The 21,901-nt window shown below is 41.2% G+C and overlaps 1 long non-coding RNA gene across 1 annotated transcript in view; it reads right to left on the bottom strand.

Moving 5' to 3' along the window:
• The window catches only part of 4930554H23Rik (RIKEN cDNA 4930554H23 gene), a 99,838-nt gene that overhangs the window by 60,190 nt on the left and 17,747 nt on the right, over positions 1-21,901 (bottom strand). Inside the window, exons 6-7 of the long non-coding RNA NR_131089.1 lie at positions 5,066-5,211; positions 2,569-2,744 (exon numbers count right to left, since the gene is read on the bottom strand). This is a non-coding gene — a long non-coding RNA (RIKEN cDNA 4930554H23 gene). The remainder of the gene's footprint in view (positions 1-2,568; positions 2,745-5,065; positions 5,212-21,901) is intronic.

Here is a 21,901-nt window from a genome sequence, read left to right on the forward strand (position 1 = left end):
TGATATTGACACAGCTTGCCATTCTTTACTGGTCACTGTTGGGCTTTATATTGGTGTTTACTGATGATGCTGGGTGGTATTGGTGCACCTTACCATTCTAGGTTGATCATCGTTGATCATGACTTCATAGAGAGAAACGCACCAAAAAAACTTCTGGTGGTGTTCTGGCAGCTTCTTGCAGCTTCCCCTGTCTTGGGCCAATTGGCAGAGCCTTACTGTTTCTTCTGGATCAACCTGCCTTTGCTGTTTGTGAATGGTGTTTGTGAGTAGATCAGCCACAATAAATACAGGGGTGCAAATACTCTATTGTATGCCAACTAAGATTCTTTCAGAAACATACCTGGAGTAGATTACATATTAGTTCTGTTTTGGGGTTGATTTTTTTTTGAACAATTTCCATGTTGTTGGCATTGGGAATCATAGCTTCCAGACAAGCCCAGGATACACAATAAGTTCAAGGTTAATACAGACAAACATAACAAAATCCTGTTTCAAGAAAGAGAAGAAAGAAAGAAAGAAAGAAAGAAAGAAAGAAAGAAAGAAAGAAAGAAAGAAAGAAAGAAAGAAAGAAAGAAAGAAAGAAAGAAGAGAGGGAGGGAGGAGGGAGGAAGGGAGGAAGGAAGGAAAACGAGAGCAGAAAGAAGATGGAAAGGAGAAAGAGAGGAAAAGGAGGGAAGAAAAAGAAAGAAGGGTGAAGGGAAGGAGGGAAGGAGGTAAAAAGAAAAGAGCCTATGGCCAACACCCCTTCAGCTTTGGAAGCACATCCTACTGGCAGTAGTACTACACTTCTTAAGGTAACCAAATGTTCTGTAGGAATGGAGGCAACATTCTTTGAATGTTTCCAAAACTCCCATATTCCCAACATCACAAAATCTCCCCAGTGTTTCACAACTCCCACCATTCTCAATATTCCAATCTTTTAGCATGTTCCACATTTCTAATACCCACAATACTTTCAGAATCTCAGCATTATCCAAGATTCCCAGGTCTCTATGTATTTTCATACTCCCAGTTTCACAGCCCTCCCTACTTCCCCAATATTTCCAAATTTCTAGTATTCCCAGTGCTGCCAATTGCCTCAGCATGTACTGCATTCATAACACTCTGAAAACCACTAACACTGCCAGTTTTCCTGGGAAGCAGCATCATATTACAGAGTAAATCCTGTCTCCTAGAGTCAAATGTCCAGCCTCAGCTCCACAAGAATAGAGCACTGCCTTTACTGTTTATTTTGTGGTTACTGCATAACCACAGTCCTTTTCTATATTTACAGCCATAATATATCAAATGTTTCTATTACCTCAAAATGTACACATTGAAGCTCTGATCCCTTCTGGTTTATTAGGAGGTATGGCTTTGAGTCTCAATTACATATAAAGTCATGAGAGTAAAGTCCACATTGTTTTTAAAATATGAGTCACCAGAGTTGGTGCACCTCCCCCTGCCCCCATCCCTCTGTCTGTCTTTATCTCTGCATCTCTGTGCCCATGTCTCTGTATCTGTGTCTCCCTCTCTCTTCTGTGTGTGAAAGCATGTGTCTGGGTTCATGCATGTCTATTCCCACACATAAGGACACAGAAAGAAGGCACGCATCTACAATCCAAAAGATTTTGCACATTTAGAGTCCAAATGTACTATCATCCGACCTTATCCTCCATGCCCCCAGAACCTCGTCAGTGATTGTATCTAATGGCAGTTTGCTAGGACAGTGGCTTTGGAATGCTAGTCTTGGACAGGCAAGGGTTTTCTTTCAGTGGTAAAAGCCAAAATGATTCATTTGCCTATGAGTTAACCCTAGAAACAGGGTCATTAAACCAGGCTGCTCAGTAGGCTGAAAATCTTCGGGAGATATTAAGAAGTGTTGAGGTGAAACTGTCATGTGAGGAGCTGAAGTATCAACCTGCCTCCTCATAGAGTGGGAACAAGGTGATAAGTGAAGTCCCGGTGCAGGCCTGTGAGAGAGGTGGGCAGGAGTTAGGGAGATAAGGCCTTGGGGTACTGCTGAAATGTCATGATTCACTTACACACAGGCTGAGAACTCATCATTTTCTAGTCATTTGTGGGCTTCCTGGATGAAAGCTTCCTGGATGAGATTAAAGGCTTTTATCTCACTTCCTTTTAAAAATAAATGGTGATATTTTAATTCCATCATTTTAATTTCCCCTTTTCCTTTGTCTTCTCAAACCCTGCCCTGCCCCCACCTTGCTTTTGGGCAAATCCATGCCTCTTTTTCTCTCATTGGTGGTGTTTGTTGTGGTCCTGAATACAAAACTACACCCTGTCCAGGCTGTGTCCTGTTACTTGCATGATACATTTTCAGAGCAGACCATTTGGTATTGAATAACCAACTGCTGTGTTCTTCCCTGGGAAAGACCATTTCCCCCACCTTCAGCATCCCTTAGTTGTCTGTAGTGTTCTATGTAGGGTTGAGCCTCACGAGCTTTCCCACATCCCCTTTAGCATGTCTACTGTGCTTACTCTTGTTTAGCTTATACTTAGGCAGTCACGTTGGTGAAATAGATCAGTGTAACTCTGACATTTCTAGAAGACACATCTCACAGCAAGCACCTTGTTCCTCTGGCTTTTACAATATTTCTGCAATGATCCCTGAGTCTTGGGGGCAGGATTTGTGTGGTAGATGTATCAATTGATACTGAATGCAACATTATGGTTTCTTCTCTGAATTTATATTGGTTGTGGCTTTTGGTAATGGTCTCCATCTGTTGCAAAGAGAAGTTTTCTACCTGTAAGTATAAGGACAAGTGTTTAGAATTAGTGTATACAATTATATAATTAGATATTATGTGTGTTTAGAAAAATAGGAGTTATGGGTTCTCCTCTAAGATCTTGGAGTAACTGCACAAACCAGAAAAAGTTCAAAGGAAGCATGGGTGTGCTGCAGGGGTGGGGTGGGCACCTGAGAAGGGAAATGAACAAAATGGGGGTTTCTGATTAGGGAGGTGGGATAAACACAGAAGTAGGATAGAGCAGTTTAAGGATGTCTAAAACTTTCAAAAGGAATCATAATATTAACTGTCTACCTAAAAATGCCTATAATACACCCAAGTTGATATATCAATATACACATTTAGTTCACATAATGTTTCCTCGCCTAAGCTGACAAGGAATGTTCCATCCAGGAGCAAAGACCATTTAACAGAAACTCCAACACCCAGCATGAGAACCCTCCTTCACCTTACAAGTCATGGTTGTCCAAGAGATACTCTAAACATACAGCCTATTAGGTAATAACTTTGGTTCTTCCACAGTAGTGGAAGTAGGTCTCTATTGCTGAAGATAACATGTACTTTGGAGACACATCCCAGAGGCTCCATTTCTCTGTCTGATCTGAAATTCCCTCTCCTGAGGACTAGTCTTCATGGAACCAGAAGGTGCCATGAAGGCTTCCAAAGGAAAGAAGCAACCAACAGTTCCATTCAACTATGACAGCTATTAATGAACCATAACAACAACCAGCATGGCATGGTAACCCAAAGGGTGCAGCAGAGGTGCACATACCTTGGCAGTAACCAGAAGCTCTGTACTTGGACTCTAGACCCACTCAACTGGAAAGAAAATTTGCCTGCTACTGAAAACATAACCAACTCCCCAGGACTAGTGATGTCATGGCCTAACCTCTCAACTAAAGCACTGCTTTCTCTGTGTATGCTCACACAATGTGCAAACGTAGCATGCCTCTGGCCTCCCCACTCGTTCATCTCCATGCTAAGTGAACTGTCATCATCTTCTCCTACAGGAGTGATTCCTTTTCCAGGATTGTGTAGGTTCAGCACAAGAGACTATTATGGTTATTATTGCCATTTAAATATATAGTTTTTGTTGTCATTTATGCCTTTGCCATAGAAATAAAAAACAACAATTTTATGTTCCTTTGGGTGTTCTTTCTAGCTGTCAGAGCATTCAGTGGCATCTACAGTTTTCCAACTATGATTAGGATTATACCTGTTTTCACATTGATGTGCTGGCAGTAAAGTTTATCCTCAAAAACCCTTTTTTGTATGCTTAAATTTTACTCTAAAGCATATATTTTTAAAATTAATAGGGCATGAATCTCAAAATTTCAAAAAATATTGCTTCATGTTTATACACATTATTTATTTTATTCTTAATTAGATTTTGGGTATTATAGTATATGTGCATCTTCTTCCCTTTCCTTCACCAAACTCTCTTCCATTTAAGGCAAGTTCTGCATCCATACGTTCAGGCAAATGCAGATTGAAATTTTCCTAAAAATGATTGCCTCTGTACTGAACAAATGCATATATCTTCTGGTAATTATTACCTAACAATATAGAGCAGTAGCTATTAATATAACATTTACATTCTGTATGGTTTTATAATTTAACGTATGTGGGAGGCTGCATGTAGGTTACATGCAAATACGATGCCATTTTATATGAGGGACTTAGCATTTGTGGATCGGGTATTTGTGGCATATCTGGGAACCCTGTATTCTCATATAGTCTACCTGCTTATCCTCCCATAAGGAAAGGCATAAGTGGGTCAACCCAGAGGAGAGTAAAGGGGAGCCTCTGCCTTCCTTTCTCTTTTTGAAAAACAGTTTACAATGAACATGATGGATACTATTTGTCATTGTTGTTCCCTAAACAATACAGAATAACAAATCCCATTGCATTGGTGATGTAGTATTAGCCTTTGTAAGTCTACTAGGGGTGATTTATGGGCTATACGAGGGTTTGTGTAGGTTATATGAAGGTCCCATAACATCATAATATTTTCCCCATTAATCTATTTTATTATTCACTTTGCATTCAAATTGCAGTGCCTCTTTCCTCTCCTCCCTGTCCCACCATTACAAATTCCTCCCCCCAGTAAATCCATTACCCACAGTACCCCCTAACATTTTATCTAAGAAACTTGAACATCCTCAGATTTAGGTATCTGTGGGTGAAAGACTATCCTGGAATGGACCTTTTACAGCTATAAGGAATCATACTTATCCCCAGTGCTCAGACCATTAAACGTAAAACAAGCAAACTCCTGGGTCTATCACGTGAATTTTCAGCAGCATAACATGGCTCACCTGTGTATATTAGTTGTGTTTAGCAGCCTTCCATACGTGACCAGTCTCACATACATATCAGGATGTTACAAAGCAACAGGCCACCAGTCCCATCCTGCGGGGTGTCCTCTGGATACCTGGATCTCAGGGCTTGTGTCTCAGATACCCTTAAAGACAGAAACACCTCTTTCAAAAGCCACAGGCTGCAGTTTATCAGTAAAGACACTGTGGGAAAATGATGAAGCACCCATGCAGCCCCCAAAGTGTATACTGTACATTTTTACCTTAGCCTCACAGGAACACCCGGTAGCTATATTTTAAGAAGCCAGGCTAGCTGGCTGGCTTCTGCAACATGCCCGATGTCAGGCACCACTGTGAGGAGAGAATGGGTGACTGAGAGGTGGTAGTGAGGGAAGAGCAGAGTGGTGCGTGCACTATGGAGAGAAGTGAAACTGGCTACCTGACAGCAGTGACGGGTGAGAGAGAGGGCTGAGGTCAATGGTGGATCATGTTATTATCCAATGGAGTTAAGGAGTTAACAGGATGGTGTGAAGCTGGCTGGAGTTTAAGGAAATGCAGATTCAGCCCCCAAACAAGCTTCCTGAATGTGGTATCACCCCAAATCTTGGCAATGATGGAGGCCTGATTTAAGAATGGTCAGCTTTCTAGATTAGGCCTCCTCAAAGAACCATCATTTCCTATAATGCTGCTGTGGCCATGTGTGGGTCAGTAGCCCTAAGTAGCCAAGGTTCTGGTTGGTACCTGAGAACTGTGTTGTCATCTGAAAGCATGAGGATATTCATGGCCTGTGTCCATGTTCATGTCCATGGGCCATGATTCCCTGGGGACAGTACTGATGTGAGTGGGCTGTGCTGCTACCTGAGAACATAGCAGGTTCAGGCCAGGTCTGAGCTGCTGCAAGGGCTATGTCTGGGTCCATAGCCTTAAAGTGGCCTTGTCTAGGTTGATGCCTTGACCCATACTTGCACCAAAAGCCACACAGATGTCAATGGTTTGAGCTACAGCTTGAACCTGTGTTGAAGTTTGTGGGCCCTGCTGCTGGTGGTGGTGCAAGGGCCAAAACTGGGTCTTTGGTCTTATTAAGGGTAGGCCCCTGAGGAAACACTTCTCAGAAGATTTCACCTCAGTGATGCTGGTCTCTTTCAATCAGTGCTATTTTTCAGCTCCAGCTGACCAGCAACACAATGGTTTCACCTTAGTGGTTCTGGTCTCTTGTTAATCACAGGTGATTCTTCAGCCATAGCTGACCAGAACACAGATCTGTCATTCAAATTATGAAACAGCTTGTATAGAGTCTTTTTAAATTGATTCTATACATGGTATCTTTTATTTATATTTTTATTAATTTTTATATATTTTACCATGCTTCTCCCTCCAACTCCTCCTATGTCCTCCTTCCATATCTACCTCCCTACCTACCCAATTTTATGTATTATCTCCCTCCCTCTCCCCTTCTCTCTTAAGAAAGAGAAAGATGAAAAACAAAAAAGCAAGAAACAACAACAAAACCTCAGAAAAGCCAAAAATCAAAAACAATCAAAACAAATGAGAAAAAAACTAATAAGAGAAAAAACAATCCACAGAAATGCCATTGAGTTTGCTTTGTGTTCTCCAACTACTCCAGGCATGGAGCCAGCCCTGGTGTGTGGTAGACCCAGTGAAGTAAAGAACATTTGAAAACCCATATGAAAATCCTCTTTTATAGAAGCTTCCTAAATCTGTACATCTATGAAAAGAATCAAGATGGATTCACCAGATAACAGTAAAGGGTAAGTGTATCTCATTCTGTCAAGCCCTTGCCCTGAAACCACCCCTTATCTCTACACAGCCCCTCCTCACACCTCCCCTCAGGAATAACTGCCAACATAAAGGGTTCTCTGAACCCCCAGAGGCAGACCTAAGGCTCAAAGACTTCCCACCAATCTCTTACTTCATGAGCTTTCCCCTATGAACCCTACAAAAATCTCAAGACCCAATGCCCCGGCTCGCAATCCCCATGCCCACTGTGAGGCTGTTGCCCCTCACTGTCTCTATTAAAGGACACATTGCTTGTGTCAGACTCGGAGTCACCTCCTTTCTACGTCATCCAGGTACACTTTCTATCTAACACTGTTGGTGCCAAAATCCAAGAATGAGTTCCATACTTTCAGTTTCCAATTTCTAACAGAAATCAATAATTTTACACAACAGAATGGTAAGTGGTCTGAGGTCCCTATGTCCAAAGCTTTTCAGAAGGTTTCCCCTCCCTCTTATCAAATTCTTCTCCCCCAATCTCCTCTTGTCTGCCCACCTTCTCCCTCTTCCTTCAGTGATTTCAACCCAGAGATGAGCCCTGACATTATAGACCCCTCTACCCCACCCTCTTACCACTCCTTCTGACCCCTTCTGCTCCCTCTTCCTCCCCTTCCACTTCTTCCCCAGCTGCCTCTTCTAAACCCCCTACTGGCTCCCTTCTCCCTCCCCTTCCAGCATGTCTCTCCCTCTGTTTCAAGGTCTCATAAATAAGCTTAGAATGTAGTGGGTTCCACTGGCCCCACTTAGGTTCTTGTGCCTGTCTCTCTCTCTGATATTAGAGAAACTTCCCATAGAATAAGGCTCATTCTCCACAAACCCATTAACTGCAAGAAGGACTTCCTCTACCTTACCCAATCCTATGACCTCACTTGCAGTGCAGGGGCACATCTAGTATAGCTTCACTTTGACCCGAAACCCTAATAAAAAAAGAGCACATTTGACACTTAAACCCAACCCTTGAAGACCAACATTTGCTTTCAGCAATGGTCCTGACCTCTGATTCTAACAGGATCTACCACAGGGAAGATCCTGGTATTCAGAAGCTGAAATCAATGATCTCTTTTAGAAGGCATGCAACAAAATGCTCACACGTTGGTGAGCCTTGATACAGTTAGATGAATCATCCAGGGACCTGAGGAAAATCTGGCCTTACTTCTACCCAAGTGCACCAACCTAGGTATTCCAACCCTTGATGCTTCCCTCTTCTTTTACATCTATTTTATTGCCCAGACAGTCCCAGACAGCCAGTACAAGCTTTACAAATTAGAAAAGGGGCCCTAGACCCCATAGAGAAATCCCTTAGTCGTTGGCTTTAGGGTTTTTTTTTAATATTTAGTTAATTTGCAACTTTTTTAAAAAGATTTTTTTTATGCTGGTACACTGTTGCTATCTTCAGATACACCAGAAGAAGGCATCAGATTTCGTTACAGATGGTCGTGAGCTACTGTGGGATTGATGGGAGTTGAACTCAAGACCTTTGGAAGAGCAGTCAGTGCTCTTAATCACTGAGCCATCTCTCCAGGCCCACCTTTAAGGTTTTTAACAACAGAGAAGAGAGACCATAAAGCTAAATATCAGCTTCTGGCCCCTGTCCTCCATGGTTGGTCCAACCCATCAGGCAAGCCACCTTTCCAGGACACAAAGTCCCCTTGAAAGCTGAGCAAAGTTTGGTTGATCCGCTTCAGATACAACCAACCAGGTCACTGGGCTAAAGCTTACCCTAGTCCCAGATCCCCTACGCATGACTGTCAGAACTGTGGTCAGTGGGAACATTGGAAAATAGACTGTCCCCAGAGGTTCCCAGCCATCTCTGATGGAACCCAAAATATCAAATCCTAACCACATTAGTTGCAATAATAAGGTTTCTTTATAAGGCCCCATGTCACTACTTCAGGTTCCTCCAGGGAACTGTAAGTGATAGTAATGTTTGCCAGACCCAAGATTTCTTTCTTTCTTTTTTTTTTTCCAATTTTTATTAGGTATTTTCTTCATTTACATTTCAAATGCTATCCCAAAAGTCCCCCATACCCTCCTCCCCTCCGCTCTCCTACACAACCACCCCCACTTCTTGGCCCTGGTGTTCCCCTGTACTGGGGCATATAAAGTTTGCAAGACCACGGGGCCTCTCTTCCTAATGATGGCCGACTAGGCCATCTTCTTCTACATATGCAGCTAGAGACACCAGTTCTGGGGGTACTGGTTAGTTCATATTGTTGTTCCACTTATAGGGTTGCAGACCCATTTAGCAGCTAGGGTACTTTCTCTAGCTCCTCCACTGGGGGCCCTGTGTCACATTCAATAGCTGACTGTGAGCATCCACTTCTTTGTTTGCCAGGCACTGGCATAGCCTCACAGGAGACAGATGTATCAGGGTCCTTTCAGCAAAATCTTGCTGGGATGTGCAATACTGTCTGCGATTTGCTGGCTGATTATGGGATGGATCGATCCCCGAGTGCAGCAGTCTCTAGATGGTCCATCCTTCCATCTTAGCTCCAAACTTTGTCTCTGTAACTCCATCCATGGGTGTTTTGTTCCCAATTCTAAGAAGGGGAAAAATGCCCACACTTTGGTCTTCATTCTTCTTGAGTTTAATGTGTTTTGCAAATTGTATCTTGGGTATTCTAAGTTTCTGGGCTAATATGCACTTACAGTGAGTACATATCATGTTAGTTCTTTTGTGATTGGGTTACCTCACTCAGGATGATACCCTCCAGATCCATCCATTTGCCTAGGAATTTCATAAATTCATTGTTTTTTATTTAATATATATTTTTATTAGGTATTGTCTTCATTTACATTTCAAATGCTATCTCAAAAGTCCCCTACACCCTCCCACCCACTCCCCTACCCAACCACTCCCACTTCTTGGCCCTGGTGTTCCCCTGTACTGGAACATATACAGTTTGCAATACCAAGGGGCCTCTCTTCCCAAAGATGGCCAACTAGGCCATCTTCTGCTACATATGCAGCTAGAGACACGAGTTCTGGAGGTACTGGATAGTTCATATTGTTGTTCCACCTATAGGGTTGCATATCCCTTTAGCTCCTTGAGTACTTTCTCTATCTCCTCCATTGGGGGCCCTGTGTTCCATCCAATAGCTGACTGTGAGCAACCATTTCTGTGTTTACCAGGCACTGGCATAGGCTCACAAGAGACAGCTACAACAAGGTCCTTTCAGCCAGATCTTGCTGGCTTAAGCAATGGTGTTTACCTTTAGAGGCTGATTATGGGATGGATCCCCGAGTACAGCAGTCTCTAGATGTTCCATTCTTTTGTCTCAGCTCCAAACTTTGTCTCTGTAACTCCATGAGTGTTTTGTTCCCAATTCTAAGAAGGGGCAAAGTGACCACACTTTAGTCTTCATTCTTCTTGAGTTTCATGTGTTTTGGAACTTGTAACTTGGGTATTCTAAGTTTCTGGGTTAACATCCACTTATCAGTGAGTACATATCATGTGAGTTCTTTTGTGATTGGGTTACCTCACTCAGGATGATACCCTACAGGTCCATCCATTTGCCTAGGAATTTCATAAATTCATTCTTTTTAATAGCAGAGTAGTACTCCATTGTGTAAATGTACCACACATTCTGTATCCATTCCTCTGTTGAGGAGCATCTGGGTTCTTTCCAGCTTCTGGCTATTATAAATAAGGCTGCTATGAACATAGTGGAGCATGTTTCTTTCTTACCAGTTGGAACATCTTCTGGATATATGCCCAGGAGAGATGTTGCGGGATCCTCCGGTAGTACTATGTCCAATTTTCTGAGGAACTGCCAGAAAGATTTCCAGAGTGGTTGTACAAGCTTGCAATCCCACCAACAATGGAGAAGTGTTCCTCTTTCTCTACATCCTCGCCAGCATCTGCTGTCACCTGAATTTTTATCTTAGCCATTCTGACTGATGTGAGGTGGAATCTCAGGGTTGTTTTGATTTGCATTTCTCTGATGATTAAGAATGTTGAACATTTTTTCAGGTGCTTCTCTGCCATTCGGTATTCCTCAGGTGAGAATTCTTTGTTTAGCTGTGAGCCCCATTTTTTAATGGGGTTATTTTATTTTCTGGAGTCCATCATCTTGAGTTCTTTATATATATTGGATATTAGTCCCCTATCTGATTTAGGATTGGTAAAGATCCTTTCTCAATCTGTTGGTAGCCTTTTTGTCTTATTGACAGTATCTTTTGCCTTACAGAAGCTTTGCAATTTTATGAGGTCCCATTTGTGGATTCTCGATCTTACAGCACAAGCCATTGCTGTTCTATTCAGGAATTTTTCCCCTGTGCCCATATCTTTGAGGCTTTTCCCCACTTTCTCCTCTGTAAGTTTTAGTGTCTCTGGTTTTATGTGGGGTTCCTTAATCCACTTAGACTTGACGTTAGTACAAGGAGATAAGAATGGATCAATTAGCATTCTTCTACTTGATAACAACCAGTTGTGCCAGCACTATTTGTTGAAAATGCTGTCTTTTTTCCACTGGATGGTTTTAGCTCCCTTGTCAAAGATCAAGTGACCATAGGTGTGTGGGTTTATTTCTGGGTCTTCAATTCTATTCCATTGGTCTACCTGTCTGTCCCTATACCAGTACCATGCAGTTTTTATCACAATTGCTCTGGAGTACAGCTTTAGGTCAGGCATGGTGATTCCACCAAAGGTTCTTTTATCATTGAGAAGAGTTTTTACTATCATAGGTTTTTTGTTATTCCAGATGAATTTGCAAATTGCCCTTTCTAACTCAGTGAAGAAATGAGTTGGAATTATAATGGGGATTGCATTGAATCTGTAGATTGCTTTTGGCAAGATAGCCATTTTTACTATATCGATCCTGCCAATCCATGAGCATGGGAGATCTTTCCATCTTCTGAGATCTTCTTTGATTTCTTTCTTCAGAGACTTGAAGTTCTTATCGCACAGATCTTTCACTTCCTTAGTTAGAGTCACATCAAGGTATTTTTATATTATTTGTGAGTATTGTGAAGGGTGTTCTTTCCCTAATTTCTTTATCATCCTGTTTATCCTTTGTGTAGAGAAAGGCCATTGATTTGTTTGAGTTAATATTATATCCAGCTACTTCACTGAAGCTGTTTATCAGGTTTAGGAGTTCTCTGGTGGAATTTTTAGGGTCACTTATATATACTATCATATCATCTGCAAAAAGTGATATTTTGACTTCATCTTTTCCAATTTGTATCCCCTTGACCTCCTTTTGTTGCCGAATTGCTCGGGCTAGGACTTCAAGTACTATATTGAATAGGAGGGGAGAAAGTGGGCAGCCTTGTCTAGCCCCTGATTTTAGTGGAATTGCTTCCAGCTTCTCACCATTTACTATGATGTTGGCTACTGGTTTGCTGTAGATTGCTTTTATTATGTTTAGGTGTGGCCCTTGAATTCCTGATCTTTCCAAGACTTATCATAAATGGGTGTTGGATTTTGTCAAATGCTTTCGCAGAGTCTAAGGAGATGATCATGTGGTTTTTGTCTTTGAGTTTGTTTATATACTGGATTACATTGATGAATTTCCGTATATTAAACCATCCCTGCATCCCTGTAATGAAGCCTACCTGGTCAGGATGGATGATTGTTTTGATGTGTTCTTGGATTCGGTTAGTGAGAACTTTATTGAGGATTTTTGCATTGATATTCATAAGGAAAATTGGTCTGAAGTTCTCTATCTTTGTTAGGTCTTTTTGTAGTTTAGGTATCAGAGTAATTGTGGCTTCATAGAATGAGTTGGGTAGAGTACCTACTGCTTCTATTTTGTGGAATAGTTTGTTAAGAACTGGGATTAGATCTTCTTTGAAGGTCTGATAGAACTCTGCACTAAACCCATTTGGTCCTGGGCTTTTTTTGGTTGGGAGACTATTAATTACTGCTTCTATTTCTTTAAGGGATATAGGACTGTCTAGATCATTAATCTGAACCTAATTTAACTTTGGTACCTGGTATCTGTCTAGAAATTTGTCCATTTCATCCAGGTTCTCCAGTTTTGTTGAGTATAGCCTTTTGTAGAAGGATCTGATGGTGTTTTGGATTTCTTCAGGATCTGTTGTTATGTCTCCCTTTTCATTTGTAATTTTGTTAATTAGGATGCAGTCCCTGTGCCCTCTAGTGAGTCTGGCTAAGGGTTTATCTATCTTGTTGATTTTCTCAAAGAACCAGCTCCTCTTTTGGTTGATCCTTTAAATAGTTCTTCTTGTTTCCACTTGGTTAATTTAGCCCCTGAGTTTGATTATTTCCTACCATCTGTCTACTCCTCTTGGGTGAATTTGCTTCCTTTCATTCTAGAGCTTTTAGGTGTGTTGTCAAGCTACTAGTGTGTGCTCTCTCTAGTTCCTTTTTGGAGGCACTCAGAGCTATGAGTTTTCCTCTTAGGACTGCTTTCATTGTGTCCCATAAGTTTGGGTATGTTGTGGCTTCATTTTCATTAAACTCTAAAAAGTCTTTAATTTCTTTCTTTATTTCTTCCTTGACCAAGATATCACTGAGTAGAGTGTTGTTCAGTTTCCACATGAATATTGGATTTCTATTTTTTATTCTGTTATTGAAGATCAGCCTTGGTCCATGGTGATCTGATAGGATGCATGGGATAATTTCAATATTTTTGTATATGTTGAAGCCTGTTTTATGACCAATTATATGGTCTATTTTGGAGGAGGTACCATGAGGTGCTGAGAAGAAGCTATATCCTTTTGTTTTAAGATAAAATGTTCTGTAGATATCTGTTAAATCTATTTGTTTCCTAACTTATGTTAGTGTCCATATGTCTCTGTTTAGTTTCTGTTTCCAGGATCTGTCCATTGGTGAGAGTGGGGTGTTGAAGTCTCCCACTTTTATTGTGTGATGTGCAATGTGTGCTTTGAGCTTTACTAAAGTTTCTTTAATGAATATGGCTGCCCTTGCATTTGGAGCATAGACATTTAGAATTAAGAATTTCTCTTGGAAGACTTTACCTTTGATGAGCATGAAGTGCCCTTCCTTGTCTTTTTTGATAACTTTGGGTTGAAAGTCGACTTTATTTGATATTAGAATGGCTTCTCCAGATTGTTTCTTCGATATTAGAATGGCTACTCCAGATTGTTTCTTCAGACTGTTTGCTTGGAAAATTGTTTCCAGCCTTTCACTCTGAGGTACTGTCTGTCTTTTTCCCTGAGATGGGTTTCCTGTAAGCAGCAAAATGTTGTGTCCTGTTTGTGTAGCCAGTCTGTTATTCTATGTCTTTTTATTGGGGAATTGAGTCCATTGATATTAAGAGATATCAAGGAAAAGTAATTGTAGCTTCCTATTGTTTTTGTTGTTAGAGATGGCATTCTGTTCTTGTGGCTGTCTTCTTTTAGGTTTGTTAAAAGATTACTTTCTTGCTTTTTCTAGGGCATAGTTTCCATCCTTGTATTGTTTTTTTTTTCTGTTATTATCCTTTGAAGGGCTGGATTCATGGAAAGATATTGTGTGAATTTGGTTTTATCATGGAATATTTTGGTTTCTCCATCTATGCTAATAGAGAGTTTGGCTGGGTATAGTAGCCTGGGCTGGAATTTGTGTTCTCTTAGGGTCTGTATAACACCTGTCCAGAATCTTCTGGCTTTCATAGTCTCTGGTGAGAAGTCTGGTGTAATCCTAATAGGCCTGCCTTATATGTTACTTGACCTTTTTCCCTTACTGCTTTTAGTATTCTATCTTTATATAGTGCATTTGTTGTTCTGAGTATTATGTATCAGAGGAATTTCTTTTCTGGTCCAGTGTGTTTGGAGTTCTATAGGCTTCTTGTATGTTCATGGGCATCTCTTCCTTTAGGTATGGGATGTTTTCTTCTATAATTTTGTTGAAGATATTTGCTGGCCCTTTAAGTTGAAAATCTTCATTCTTATCTACTCCTATTATCCATAGGTTTGGTCTTCTCATTGTGTCCTGGATTTCCTGGATGTTTTGAGTTAGGATCTTTTTGCATTTTGCATTTTCTTTGATTCTTGTGTTCATGTTACCTATGGAATCTTCTGCACCTGAGATTCTCTCTTCCATCTCTTGTATTCTGTTGCTGATGCTCGTATCTATGGTTCCTGGGCTCTTTCCTAGGGTTTCTATCTCCAGAGTTATCTCCCTTTGGGATTTCTTTATTGTTTCTACTTCCATTTTTATATCCTGGATGGTTTTGTTTAATTCCATCACCTGTTTGGTAGTGTTTTCCTGTAACTCTCTAAGGCATTTTTGTGTTTCCTCTTTAAAGGCTTCTAGCTGTTTATCTGTGTTTTCCTGTATTTCCTTCTTAAAGTCCTCCATCATCATCATAAGAAGTGACTTTAGATCCATGTCTTGCTTTTCTGGTGTGATGGTGTATCCAGGACTTGATATGGTGGGAAAGTTTGGTTCTGATGATGCCAAGTAACCTTGGTTTCTGTTGCTTCTGTTCTTATGCTTGCCTCCTGCCATCTGATTATCTCAAGTATTTGCTGTCCTAAATATATCTGATTGGAGCCTGTCCTTCCTATAATCCCAGTTGATTCAGGACTCCTCAGAGTCCAGCTATCTCTGTGATTCTTTGCTTGTGGGTTCCTGTGAACCTGAGATTCTGGGTGTGTCAGAGTTCTTGGCAGTCAAGTTCCTCTGAGTCCCTGAAATACTGGTGTGACCAAGCTCCTTTTATCCTGGGATCCTGTTGTCAAAGATCCTGGGCGTGTTACAGTGCCTGAAAGTGGTGTCTCCTTTGAGGAGTGTGGAGCTGTCTGGTCAGTGGTCCTAAGATCGAGTGGAGAGTCCTCTAGGGACTGTGTAGGTATCTACCGACTCTGTACACAAGGTGACCTGGTGCTGGCGCTGATCGGAAGTCGACCCGACATTTCTTTTGTCCTAGACATAGTGGCTTCTTTATCTCTATTGAAAACCTAAAAAGGACCTAGTGTAGAGTCTCCTATTATTATTACCAGAGTCTAGGTTATTCCAACTAGAATCATCCCCTCTCTTTTGCCCTGAATATTTTTGAAAACTTCACCTTATTTATTCTTTTCTCATTTTGTCATAATGCCCAGTGCCTCTTCTAGGCCAAAAACTTCCCTCCAAACTAAAGTTAGCTGCTTTAATCCTCCCCCTGTATACCATCATAACCTTCTACTTCAGCTTAACCAGTTTCCTTACCCAAACTCCTTTCAATTTGATCCCTACCCCGTCATCCCTCTCTTTTGTAAACCCAGTCATATGGCATACTTATAATCTTCCCATTGAGTTCCATTATGGCTCTATTGAAGTTGACCTCAAAGTCCCCAATTATACATTAACAACAATATCCTTCAGCTTCAACTGCTCGCTAATGCCTAAATTCCTCATCATGCATCTTCTCAAGGCCTGCCTCCTATTAATTAATTTCCCACACAAATACTCCCATCCTTGGGATCAAAAAATCCAAATAGTGCCTTCCACGTGGTATAAGATTTACCTAAGTCAATTATCCTTTGAGTCCTTGACCTCAACAATGCTCTCTTTACCACCCCAGTTCATTGCAGCTTTTTATTGCCTTCACCTGGGAAGATCCTGACACCTTTTCTCTCTACTTGGACTTTCTTCTTCTACCTAACTTGGACTGAGCTTCAACAAGACTTAAAGCATAGTCCTCATTATTTTGGCTACCTGGAAGTCCCTGGCACCTTTTTCACTTAACAGCTAATTGGACCGTGCTTCCCTGATGTTTAAAGGATAGCCCTCATCATTTTATTCAGGCTCTACAATGGGACATCTCCACCATGGTTCTCTCCTAAAGCCAATTCTTAAAATACATTGATGACCTCCATCTCTATAGCCCCTTATAGGAACTCTGTCCCACCTATACCTCCTAACTCCTTAATGCCCTGAGTTCCTAGGATTACCTGGTTTCCAAAACACAAGGACCAAATCACCCTAGCCACTACCCAATACTTAGGCCTATCCATCTTTCACCAGTCTAGGCTCATTCCTCTAGAAAGAACATCCCTGTTCCTAAATCAACCTATACTACCCTTAAATAATAATTTCTCTTTCTTCTGGGCTCTAACATCTTTCATATTTGGATTCCCAGATTCTCTCTCATAGTTCACATTCTTTCAATGGCCTCTAGGGGAACCCTATATGAACTCCCTTCTCACTAACCACACTGATCCATACTTTCAAACTAGTGTTAGCTCTCATCTCCATCCTCAGTCTACAAAACCCTTATTTGTCTTTGTTCATGCAGGTAAGAGCTAGACACTAGCCCTCCTATGCCAAAAGTCTAGAGATAACCTTTTCTCCCATGGCATATGTCTTTAAATAACTGTACTTAGTTGCTCATAGCTAGATTTCTTGCCTACAGATCCTGCCAGCTGCTGTTCTCCTTAACCTTGATGCTAACAAACTCTAACTCAGTAGACTCCTATTTACTCTACACATTCCTCAGTCACTGAGCCCTTAAGTTGCTACCTCTCTGTAGCATCCAGCTCCTCCATGCCTATCTCCTTGATATAGGCATTCATCATGGGAACTCTGTTTCAGTATCAACCCTGCATCTCTTCTTTCAAATTCTCCCATCTCAGACTGTACACCCTTGACCCATTTCCGCAATAAGTCCTTAGACCTATCTCTTAGCCCCTTCAACAATACAGAACCACCCTATCATGGATACCTCTACCTCTGATTGATTTATAGCCAGAAATTCACAGAAAATACCTCATTAGTGCTAGATAAGCCAAAATCCTAGAACATCTCCATTCCCCCAATATCTATTTCATCAAAGAAGCCAAACCCCCACACACTACTTCTCAACATGCCAAACTAACTACCCTTATTAGGACCCTCACACTGGCCAAAGATCTCTCTATTAATATATACACCGACATAAAATATGCCTGTAATATCATCTACTCCAAGATCCTTGTATGGAAAGAAATGGATTTCCTTACTCCCAAAGGGATTCTTATCATGAACACTATCTTCATACATAACCTCCTGGAGGCAGTTCTCTCCTCTCAAGCAGCTATCATTTACTACCGAGGATACCACAAGGACAAATGACATATTTCTCTTTCTCAAAATCATTCTGACTTGCTGGGTAAAGGCATAGCACTCACCTTCCTCAACCTCACAAACTCCCTACCCAAGATCATGTCCTACTAAACATTATCAAACAACCCTGACTACTAAAGACATCCTGTCCTATCTACAATCTCTATTTCACTCCTCTACCCAGCCCCTCATAACCTTTGTTCAAAACCACACAGCATTACAACCCCCAGACAAAAAATTTTTACAACAGCTCTCTAAAGCTTGCTACACCTGCCAATAAACTAACTCAACCTCCGACATCCAAACCCCCTCATTTCCCACTCACCAGATGCAAGGACTCCAAACCAGCATGGGCTGGCAGATCAACTTCACACACAAGCCCCTTGCCAAAAAAAAAAAAAAAAAAACACAAATACCATTTTATTTTGGTGGACACATTCTCATGATAGATTGATGTCTTTTTCACTACTAACAAAAAGGTCCACACAATAGTCCAAACCTTTACTTATCACATCACACTCACCCAATTTGAGTTATCCTCTTCCATACAAATGGATAATGGCCCTGAGTTCATCTCCTCCATTACTCAACAGATAGCTCATTTTCTTCTCATTCCTTTGGAAATTTCATATATCTTATCATTCAGAATAATCAGAAAAAGTTGAAATATTCAAGCATATTTTGAAATAAACTCAGTAAACTCACCCTAAAGCTAAAGCTAGACTGGATAAAAATGCCTACGTAGGCATTACTTAAGGTAAGTGTCTTTGTCAAGAAGCCTCCTGACATTAGCCCCTTCCACAAAGATTTGTCTGCCCCTCAGAGACCCAAAACTTTCTCCCTTCAAGCTTCTTCCTGAATATCCTCTCTCCAACACACTAACCAGCTTATATCCTCCCAAGACCCCCCCCCATGCACCACTCCCTACACTTGTCATTGAAACAACAAAGTCTCAACCCCATTCTCAAACACAAAGTTCCAATATAAACTCTTTTAAAGGCTCTCATTCTACAATAGCTCTGATCAATTATCATAAGTCTACAGACGGATCTGTGGCCGATTCCAAAACATACTGACACCTTTGAGGACCTCCTGGAAGCTCTAGAAGAGCTCTGGCTACAAGGAACTTTTATTCCATTCACTATAGATAAGTTCTTTATTTTAGCTCTATATTTTCCCCTAACCCTTCCCTGTGATGCTCTGTGGTCCTCCACTGGTTTCTGTGATCACTCTTGAGTGAAGCTCTTCTGTCAGTAGGACATGTCACTGTAACCCCAAATGACTAGGCCTGGAAAGAAAATCTACTTCTAACTCTTTTTTATATCCTCTGGATTACAGTCTTAGTCATACATGGCCATCCCCACTTCATCCCTCCTGTGTTCCCCCTTCACCCTTAAATCCCCCTCTAAATGACCATAAAACCCACTTTAATATGTCCACTTCCATCTTATTCCTGCTCTTCTGCCTTACAATCACCATAGCTGTCCCACTGACCCAGACCTCACCTTGCACTGTTATGTTTTCCAGATACACTGCAGCTGGGGACACAAATGTGGCCAACCACTCCCAATGAACCAAAGGGAAAAAAAAAATGTGTCCCTTTACTTTGATGCCTTCAGAATAATGAGACCAGAGACCTGGTCTACTTGTGGTGGCATTGGATGGAAAAGAGGCTATGATAAATACTTTTGTTCAAACTATAAGCCAGACTGGTGATTATGACAACCAACAGAATTTTACTGTCTATAATTAGAATTGTGAAACGGCCTATTCAGATATCTAAGACTCCCTCCTCCATAATTTCTCTCTCATCTCTTCTGTCTCTCTCTCTCTCTCTCTCTCTCTCTCTCTCTCTCTCTCTTTCACACACACACACACACACACACACACACACACACACACACACAGGTTGCATCAGTAAGGTTACAAATCCTTAAACCCTACAACTCATGTTGACGCCAACAACAAGAGGCAAGAATCATTATTGATGGTTGTGAGGTATAGCCAGGAGATAAAGACCTTCATTTATTTCTGCCCCACTACCCACCTTCTGCAGTTGTTATTCAAGCCTCTATACCCCAGTTTAAACCTCTAGAACTCTGTTCTGGGACATACCACCTCACTCTGCTGTGATGCTGCCTAGTTCCACTCATTATCTCCTGGCAAGCACTAACTCTATCCTTGCTCATGATTGCTGGATCTGTATTCCTCTTCAGGACTAAGAATGCTCAGTCCTAGGAGTATCCAATATCACCTCTCTAATCAAATCTTCACCAATCTCCTTAGTCCTCTAACTCCAATCCTTCTTAGGCAAACTGCATGCATCACCAACACCACAGCCAGCAATACTTCCTGTTCTAATTCAATCATTACCCAGAGACCTGTCAGAGCCACTAATGGAACTCATTTCCTCTTCCCATAGGGGATTTTCCTCAAAACATACTGGCTATTGCTAAGGTTTCCAAGAAACTAAAACTGGATGGGTTACTGGCCTAGGAAAAATGTAATATTCGTCTTCTTCTTAAGGAACATAGCATTAAATGACTCTGAGTGACATACTGCTATACTCATCGACCAGTGCCTTATTCAATCCACATCAGAGAAACTTCTTCTCACAGTAGATAGAAATTAACGCAAAGACCCACAATTGTACAATGTGCAGAAAATTAGACACTTGGAGCATTCAATTCTAAATGGCGCATGAAGTCCTAAATGGGGCCTCCAAATTGTCCCCTGAAGGTGCAGAGACTTTTACAGAGGAGGTGGAAAGGCTGTAAGAGCCAGAGGAAATGGAGAGCTCCAAGGAAACAGTATCTTTCAGATGCCCATGTGAACTCACAGAAACTGTGGCAGCATGCACAAGACCGGCACAGGTGCAAGCAAGATGGGATCCTAGCACTAAGCAGGAGAAGTGGTCATGTGGTACCCAATAGCAACAGGATGATGTCTTTAAGGGATTCTCAAACTTGTCCCTGAAATTTCATAAGCTAGGCCTCTCCATTGCCTGTGTTTATCTCAATTCTCTTCCAAGCTCTCAGAATACTCAATACTCTTTAAACTCACACCACACTCAATGGCTTTTCCAATCTGTAGTTCCAAGGTACTTCCACAATCCTTCCAGAACCACATGGACAGATAGGTCTCTATCAGCAATACGTAACAATCTGGTATCAAATTTCTATTTTAGTTAGGGTTTCTATTTCTGGGATAGAACACAATAACCAAAACAACTTGGGGAGAAATGAGTTTATTTCAGATTATGGTCCCATCTCATAGTCCATCACAGAGTGAAATTGGAGACATCACAGAGTGAAGTTGAATCAAACAGGGAGGGAACTTGGAGGCAAGAGCTGGGGCAGAAGCCATGGAGAAATGCTGTTTACTGATTTATTCATTGTGGCTTGCTCAGACTGTTTTCTTCTAACCCCCAAGAATTACTTGCCCAGGGGTTACACCATTCGCAGTGGGCTGGGCCCTCCCATATCAGTCACTAACCAAGTAAATGCCAGATAGACTTGGGTACAGACCAGTCTTAAAGCATTTTCTCAACCAAGAGTCCCTCCTTCCAGATATTCTAGATTTGTGTTATGTTCACACAAAACCCAATAGAAATGGTTGTGAAGATCTTTCCTAGCATCTTCTTATACATAGTTCCATATCTTAAAATATATAACATGATTTAAGTCAAATGAAATGTGTTCCAATCACAAAGCAAATAAACTAGAAACTGATAATGGAAAAAAAGCTGACAAAACCCACTATTTGGAAACTAAGCAGCACATTTCTAACGTGAAAATGTACTGTTGAATATACTTGACTCACTACCTTTATCTTAAGGATCTAAGTCAAGAGTGGAATAGCTAGGTAAGTTGGTAGATCCATTTCTATACTTTTATGGAACTACTAATCTGATTTCCACAGTGGCTATACCAGTTTGTACTCCCACCAACAGTAAATAAGCATTCCTCTTATTTCACATCTTTTCCAGCTTTTGTTGTCTTTTTATTTATATATGATAGCTACTCTGACAGAAATGAGATGAAACA

Source organism: Mus musculus, chromosome 7, assembly GCF_000001635.26.
Source record: "Mus musculus strain C57BL/6J chromosome 7, GRCm38.p6 C57BL/6J".
Taxonomy (NCBI): Eukaryota; Metazoa; Chordata; class Mammalia; order Rodentia; family Muridae; genus Mus; species Mus musculus.